An 8,803-nucleotide genomic window follows, 5' to 3' on the forward strand; every position below is an offset into this window, starting at 1 on the left:
GAGAGTACCTTAGCCAGCCATGTGAAAGGGGATGTTACCATTTAATTTGCACAGATAGGAAAAAAGCTTGTTCTGATCCACAAGAGTGTGCCTGGCAGGTGTGTCTTTTTCAATTTGGAGGAGCTTTCCCAATAATTTAGTGTTCCATACAAATTTATCAGGACATAATGAGCAGGAGTCTAGTTGATTGATTTTTTTTTCACAACTCATCATCATTTCATTGGTCTTTAAAGCCAACATTACTCCCCAAAATAGTCATGACTTTACTTGGCTGTTGTAAGACTTAGAGATAATGTTTGCAAAAGGACTTTGGGATCGCTGCTGTACTAATGCCCATTGCTATCTGTGTTATCACATCTGTTTCCTATACGTGTGTCCTAGCAGTTCCACCAGTACCATATATCTCTGCATAATGCTTAAGCCCCTTCAAAGAATGCACACTGATCAGATCCTTTGTAGAAGGAGCAGTGAGATGCATAATAATGCCTTTAAGGTATATAGAGGGCCAGGCCATCATCTAGGGAAGTTAATGGAGCTATGCTGATTTACACCATGTGGCAGTCTGGTCTGTAATGGACCTTGCACATTTTTGATGTTAGAGCTTGAAAGGTGCGCTTTTCTTTTTGATGGTTGCCCCAATTCCCTGCAGGCTGAGTGATGTCTGGGAAAATTCAGATATGCTTTGCCTTTTACATCATAACTTTTATATAATGTTTTCACCCCTTTAGAAAGGCAATGAGATCTGTGCATCCTCTCTGGGGAAATTTTGCACAACTCTGTGAGTAATGTTCACCGAAAATGCCTCATTGCTGGTTTAGTTCTGCTGTCACTATATAGTCAATACCCAGGCTAAGTTTGCAGTAGGGCTCACAACCCTTTTGTGAATCTATAGATGAATGGTTGAGGCAGTGTTCATAGTTGGGTCAGATTCTGGAAATGATTTGAAGCTCAGCTCTGAAGCCCCACCAGAGAAGAGGGGATCCTTGCCAGGTATATGAATTTTTCATGTTATTTTTACCAAATTCAGTCAAAATCCCATGAGATTGGGTGCCCAGAGATAAGGATGTTAGCTTCAAAATCAGGAGAATTTTGGATTTGGTTCCTTGCTCCACTGCAAACTTCCTGTGTGATCATGGGCAAGTTTTTTACTCTCTAGTGTTGTGGGCTGCACTGAAAAAATAGTTTTTGCTAACTAAGGTGTTCAGCACTGGTGGCCATAGATGCATGCTGTTCAGTAATCAAGCAGAGCCAAGTCCTCTGGCAGAAGCCTGCTTCAATTCTGTGTCTCTGTTCTAACTGATCAGCCCTATCTATCCTAAGTCTGTGCATAACATAACCTGCTCTAGCCAGCTCATGCCCAGTCCTCTTGAAGGTACAGTGTCTCCACTTTTCCTTTTCCCAGCCAAACATGACAAAAAAACAACTAGCATCAATCAAATTCAATACAAGACTGCCTTAAAATACTTCTAACTGTTCTGTTAATGAACTATTCTCCAGCTATTTGGGTTAGTCTAATAAAAGATATCAAATTCACCCAAGGAACCTTGTCTGCCTCTGTTAATGAAACACACTCATAGTGTTCAGTTAGTCTCTGAATTTCTCTATGCTATCGTGTACATGTGGGCTCAGGACAGAAGTTATACATGAACTTGTTTAAGTGATCAGAAACTGGTTTAAACCTGCGAGAGAACATAAGTTCAGTGCACATAAACCAGTTTCAAAATGCACATAAGCCAGTTTTGCTCCTGGGCTGCCCCAAGTGAAACCCCCAACTTGGCAGCTGGGAAGGCTCAAAGGGATTGCCCCCTGCCTGGGAGGGCGGTTCTGGGGGGTCCCGGGATGTGCTGAGTTGTGAGCAGAGGGGGAAAACCGGTGGGAGAGGGGAGGCAGGGGGGTTTAATCCCCGTCCCTTCCTTCTACCTTCTCCTGAGGCGCTGCCTGGCCACATGCCCCACCGCTTGGGGAAAATCCTGGCAAGGGCTGCTTCCCCCTTTTCCCCCTTCCTCCTCCAGGCACACCCAGGCTGGGGCCCCTGCAGGCCGGGGTGGGGGTTTAAACCCCTCCCCAACTATACTCAGCCACCTGCCAGGGCCTGGCAATGTCCCCCCCAGCTCAGCTTCCCTCCAGCCTTTCGGCCACTGCAGAAGGGAAGGGAGGGCTTGCTTTAGTGCCCCCCAGCTTCTAGCCTGAGCCACTGCAGGCATGTGGCTGCATTTCCAGAATCAAAAGTGAATGTCTAGTCACTTGCTTGTCTGTTCCATCCACACAGGTTAGACTAACCTGCAAAGATGGACTCAGTTCAGACTTGGGCTTTTTGAATGTCTGTACTTAGCCATGGAGGTCACCCCTGAGACATCAAAGCACTACTATTTTTAGGCAACACTAAAGCCATTAGTTCCAGTTGTGTCATGTCCCAGGGCTCAGCTTGTCATTTCAATGTGCTGTGATTGTTGTTTGTCTGAGACCTTGGGTGAAATGGCTGACTCAGTGTCCTTATCTCCTTCCTGTCAGAGTTGAAGATCGGGTCAGTTCCCGTTCAACATGTGAGTGTAAGACATCATATGACCACAGGGCTATCTCTTGTGACACCATTGCTGCTGGGGTCCATTTTTTCCCACCATAGGTAAGAACAGCATTGTTTTCACATAGTGAATCTGCTCTCAGGACCCAAATAATATTGTGGCTTTCTTGTTTTGCCTTCTCTTTCTCTTTATACATTTCCAAGTCTCCAGTGACTGATGAGATTTTTCCAATGCAAGCATTACTGTTTTCCGTTTTCTGTTGAACGCAGCGTCATCAGATGACAACCCAGGCTTTGTTAGTGCCAATCTGTCATTTAAGAATGCTAAATATGGATCAGAGTCAGACTCTGCATGCATTTTTAGTAGATGCTTAATTTTTTCACATGGTTTTCCACAAATGTATTAGATTTGAGGATAATCAAGACTGACAATTTAATGTCTAAACCGGCAATATCTAATTTAGTGCAGTCTGACTAAACTCATGTCCAGTAAAGTGCAGCCTGTTGTTAGACATGATTATATAGGGCATATCATGTATAGGAAACATGAATTTGATAATCATGATTACCTATTTAGCTGCAGGTATGACAGTCTCAGAAAGTAGAAAAATAATCCAGGGCAAAAGTATAGTTTTTCTTTCTGCCAATGTAAATCTATGGTTATTTTTGTTTGAGGGGAGTAAATTTTATTGTGTCACAAACATGGGTTCCTTTGCTCGACTTTGTCTTGTATTTTGGACTTCTGGGAGATACCTTAGCCACTGCTTCAGTGCCTTTGTTCCTTTCTGTCAGTATAAAGCATTTCTGAATTAGTAGTGGGATTAGTCATATTGTGATAGAGCATAAAGGACATTATTCAAGGACCACTTTATATCAGGCATTGTATGGTTGTTTGGCCAAAAGACATTATCACCCCCAGAGATTAGAAGAAGAAACAGGTAGTTGAAATAAACATGTGAGAAGGGAAGGAAATAATAGCAAAGCAAAGTGTCATATAAGGAATAGTGTCACTGATTGTCTTTGAGCACAATCATAGTGAATGGGTAATGTTCCACATTTTCAGTTTTTACTGAATTCCACTGGTAGATTACTGGATTTTTTTTTTTATTGAAGTTATTTGGTTTTTACTGATTTACACTCATTTTTCAGTGAAAATCATTACAAACTGATCGGAGGGGCTGGGTGGTGGTGGCAGCTGCACGCAGAGTAGGGGGTGAGGGGAGTGATGGTGGCCATGTGGAGGTTGGGGAAGGGTGGCTGGAAGCACTGCGTGGGGGCATAGGGCTCCCAGCTCTGACCCCAGGCAGGGCAGGAGGGGCCGCGGAAATCACTTCCAGGGTGGGTGGATCCCAGCTGCACCCAGCGGCTCTGGCTGTGGCCCTGCCCCAGGCACTGGGAGCTGCGAGCCCAGTCGGGGCGGGGCAGGCAGGAGAGCCCGGGCCCACTCCCTGCAGCAAGCACTGCACTTGGCCAGTCCACACGGCTCTGCGGGGCTGGAGCCGCTGCCTGGGGGTGCAGGGGTCCCAGCTCTGACCCTGGGCAGGGCAGGAGGGGCTGGTGCCAGTGGTGGGGTCGAGTTCCCCCTGTTCCGTGTCTAGCTGCACACCACTCCCCCTTCCTCTAAGTACCAGGACAGGCTGGTAGCAGGCTGCTGCAGCAGGGGGAAGAGGCATGTCGCAGTCTGTCAGCTGCTCCCAGGGCTGCAGCAGGGAGCAAAGCAGGGGAAGCTGTCAGTAGGTGCGGGGCATGGGGTGGGGCGGAGGGGCATGCTTTTCCTGCTATGTGCCCCCTGGGAGGGCTGCAGGCTGGGGACTTTTGGGAGATGCGCCGAGGTCTTCCTGGGGGGTGTGAGACCCTGAATCTGTGTGTGGGACGAGAGCAGGTTGTCACTGCTGGCTGGGGCTGGCAGTGGCACCACCGACCGGGCTCTTCCTGGTACTTGGGGCAGGCGTCAGTCTGCTCTTGTCCCATGTGCAGATCTGGGGGCAGGTGCCCCCTGGGAAGAGCTCAGCACAGCTCCCCAGTCCGCAGCCCTCCTGGGGGGCACATAGCAGCAAGAGACACGGCCCCCCCGCCCCTCCCCGTGCCACTGACAGCAAAGCTCTCTCCGCTTTGCTGCAGCCCTGGGAGTGGCTGATGGGCTGCCCCACCCCCCACTAGTCCCAGCTTTACTCCAGTCCCTCCCTCACCACCGCAAGAATGTATTATTATTTACCCTGATTTAAACTGATTTTTTAATTTTCTTTCTTTTATCCCGATTTCACCCCAGTTTTTATGTTTGGAAGATAAACCCTGAAAAATTCCTAGAATTTTTATTTGAAATAAAAACTGAAAATGTAGACCACTATGAATGGGGGGTAGTGCAATTGTTTCAACTAGAGTTTCTGTATAAACAATATTTATGCACAATCCTTTTTTTCCAGCAAGAATGACTTGATTCTCCTGGAACAATTGCGTCTTGTCCAACTTCTACTTACATGTATACAGAAATTATTTTTGATGCAAGTTGTTATTTTTTAGTCTTGCTTTGACGTTCAATTTTCTTGTAAATAATTAAAATAGCCAACAATATTCTGGGCAGCCAAAATTGTAATCTCTACCCTCTTTTTTAAACTCAAGAAGAAAAATGCCTTTTTAGCCCTTTGTTCAAGCTGCTTTTTCTAAAGGTTTGATTGACAGGTGAGATTTTCCACATGCTGTGAGTTGATTTCAGTGATTTCTTGCAAAGTGCATTCAGTGAAATACAATCATCTGGTGATTTTTTTGCTGTGAGGTGGTTTCTATCAGTTGCTTGTCCATACAGCTATACATCTCCCCTCTCTTTCCCCCATCTGTATCTGTCTGATTGAAACTCGTAGATTTGTTCAGCAAGGCATTTTATTTCAGGAGGAGTGTTAATAATTCTTTACACTCCCTTAGCACCTTTTGAAGCAGTTTGCAAACATGAATGAATTAGTCACAGCATCCCATTACCCCTCCTTTCACCTAGGCAGATAATAGAGTCACAAAGAGGAGAAATGTGAGAAGTGCTAGTCAGGATTGGAGCCCATGCTGCCTGACTTCCAGACACAGACTTTTGCCACTGCACAAGACTTCCCTGCCTGAGGGAGCTACCTTTGCACTTGCAGACTGACTTATGAATTGAAAACAGACCAAAATTTGGCAGATTTTCAGCCAGCTCTATTTTCAGCCATCTGTTCTGATTTTAATTTTGTTGAAGTGAACAGGATGGGTTAAGTGATACTCTGGATGCTCAGCTAGCATCCAAGTGATTGGGTGGCTTGTGCTGCCTCCTCTTTTGAGACCTGTGAAACTGTGGTCCCTGCTCACATCCTTGTAAGAGACTGAGGGAACACTAACCATGCTGGTGTGGCTCATCCAATCCAATATCCTGTGCCTACTGGAATTACTTTTAAAGGTGAAGCTTTTAAGTTGACCCTAATTTGTCACAGCATTTAGTATTTTACTGTTTACTTATGGATTGGTATTTATAAGGCACCTGTCCTACTCTCTGCACAAAAATGAAATGGAACAACACATGGTTATTACCTACCCTTGTCATGTTTAATCTCCCTGACTTCTGCTTAAATATGGACACACTTTCTTGTCTCAGCTCCCCAGGCTTTTAATGATTTCCAAGCACTGTTGCTCGCTCCTCTGGGAAGAATCTTGAAGAAGCAGGACCTTGCAATGTTCACCCAATATAGACTTTAGCAGAGCAGCTGAGAAAAGCATGCAGGATCTATGGTAGTTTGCCATGCTAGCCTTGCCTACTATTCCAATATAACAGGTGTGTCTATATGACAGGTGTGTCTGTATGCTTTTTTTCTAATTTTTTTTTCTGGCAGGCATTTCATTTTCTGTATTATAGGAGAGCTGTGTGAGTGGCATGGGAACTATTTTCATGCAATTTTCAGATGATATTTGCCCATTAATTTTAGGGTTAATTATCAATCCATAAATTGTGTGTAACTGACATTTTTGCCAACTAACTATCTTCAAACTTGGAGGTGGGGGACAAAGGGGAGAAGCACTTTCCAGTATCTTGCGTTTTTGCCAGGCACAAATGCTGCTGTTTGCTGAGACATGTTGGCATTAGATTTGTGCTCTTTGTTTCCGAGCAATACGGGAGTGACAAGAGATTACGGTAATGGTAGGGGATACTGGCTGCTGCATCAGCAGAGCAGTAAAGTTACTGCTGCTTCTTGACAGTGTGGAGCTGAACACTGCAAGGGGGCGGGGGGTGGGTTCAGAGAAGCTGGCACCAAGCCCCTCACAGCCATTGGGATACAGGGAATTAGTGCAATTGTGAGTCATCAAAATATTAGTGGGTAAAGAAGTGGTGAAAGGCAATGAATTTTCAGGCAGAGAGTACTGTTCCTGCATGGAGAGAGGAGCTTGCTGTGCTTTGCTGTGCTATGGACTGGCTTTGAATCTCCTTTCCAGATGCTCAGCCAGAGGAGCTGTGCAGCCTTCCCGAGACTCAGGAGGTGAGTGTGGACGTGGGGCAGAGGCAGGGATCCGGAATAGGGTTTCACTCTGGTTCTGACTTTCCCAGCAGATTGGTTGTTAGGTGTTTAGTCATTTTGAATATCCCATACTCCCTGTACTTCCCACCTCCCTCACCTTTTTTCCTGCATCACCTTTTCCCTGACTTGCTGAGAAGTTTTGTTTCCTGCACTTAGAAATGAAGTTGGATCATTTAATTTCCTGTTCTACCCTCTGCTTTACAATAATAACAACCATAATTTCAATAATCTGCAGATGGGGGCTGAACTTTTAATTGATGTACTCATTAAAACCTGCATTTTCCTTGGTCTTGTTCTCTCCTGTGGAAAAACAAAATGTAAAGCTCCAATTTCCTAGCACTAGAAAGAAGGCAAGTTCCTTTAATGGAAAGGACACCTTTTCACCTGTTCATCCTTCCTGCATATTAATTTGGCTATCGACAGGTTTTAAAATAAGAATATTGCTTTTATACAGGGATGGTAATTAAAATTATACAGATATATGGTGATTTGTGGCAGTGGAATATTTTTTTCCTTCCATAATCTATTAAGAGAGTGCATTTTTTTTTTGTTAATAAGAATGAACTGATAGCCATCTTATTTGGGAGCTCAGATCTGTGTTGTTAGTTGTGGCTTTTCAAATGTCTGAGTAGTGGCCTCAGATAGGACATTTGGACTTTGTTTTTATAAGACATAATCAGCTGGCCCTTGTAGCTTTATTTCATGGCCTTTTTTTTTGCTTCTAATGCCTAGCTTTAACTTACATTTCCATGAGATATACCTTTTCCATATTTAGTCAGAGGACACTGAGTTTGGCTGCCAGATATTCTGAACTGTTATGCCATTTAGTAAAAACATATTTTTCTGCAGCAGGTAAAAAAATGGCTTATATCTGGATAGCTTTCTAAGATGTGCTGTTTGTCTAGGCTAGTGAGAAGTTGTTGGACCTCTGAGGTTGTCACTTATATTACAGTGAGAGGATTCTGAACTTGCAGATTTTGGTCACAGTCAGGTTGCAGTCCTGATTTTTATCCCATGGTCTGTGTAAGAAAATTAACAATCAGGTTTGATTTGATTTAGCCCAAGGTCAGTGGGAAACAAGCTTCCGCTCAACTTGTAATATTGTCTCTCTTCATCTGGGAAGAGGTCAGGGACATTGATTAAGTAACAAAATGCGCATTTGTTGTTTGTTTTCTGGAGCAATATCAACCAGGCAGTAGTGGTTTCTACAGGCTGGAAGGGAATGGGATGGGGAAGCAGCATAAAAATAGATTTTCAGGCTCTGAAAAATGCTCCTACCTAGGAAAATATTTCTCCAGGTTCTGAGAGTCACATTTTCCATGTCTCTTTGCCTACTGTAGGGGGCATCATGTGTGGGAAGAGCACGACATCAAGGACTCTGGCAAGGGAAACCTTACTCTCCTCTTCTGAGCCTACGACAAGTTGGCGTTTATAAACCTGGATCCTTAGCCCAGGAGACCAGGTGTGTAGAGCTGAACTTTTCCAACAATTGCAAACATTTTGATCAGCACGTCGAGACTCTGAAGCCTACTGTAGATTTAGCATCCTTTAGTTAGAGGTGCATAACTGAGTTGATGGAGCATCATTGCCATCTTTTGTCAAGCTTTCTGCAAAGCCAAGTGTGAAACAGAATTTGGACACAGAGCACAGCAGTTAAAAGCATCACTAACTACCTTTGGGGAGAAATCTAAATTAAGATACTTGGATCTTTTTCATTATCCTATCACTCCAGCAAACTGAAGCTTTCTCCATA

At 44.4% G+C, this 8,803-nt stretch overlaps 1 protein-coding gene across 1 annotated transcript in view; it reads left to right on the plus strand.

Annotated features, from left to right (window-relative positions):
• The first annotated feature begins 2,509 nt into the window (after positions 1-2,509).
• ADRA1A (adrenoceptor alpha 1A) overlaps positions 2,510-8,803 on the plus strand; it is a 7,611-nt gene continuing 1,317 nt past the window's right edge. Inside the window, exons 1-3 of the mRNA XM_006028715.2 lie at positions 2,510-2,623; positions 6,968-7,011; positions 8,391-8,512. The gene's annotated coding sequence lies outside the window, so the exon portion shown is untranslated. The remainder of the gene's footprint in view (positions 2,624-6,967; positions 7,012-8,390; positions 8,513-8,803) is intronic.

Source organism: Alligator sinensis, unplaced genomic scaffold (assembly GCF_000455745.1).
Source record: "Alligator sinensis unplaced genomic scaffold, ASM45574v1 scaffold685_1, whole genome shotgun sequence".
In the NCBI taxonomy this organism is placed as follows: Eukaryota; Metazoa; Chordata; order Crocodylia; family Alligatoridae; genus Alligator; species Alligator sinensis.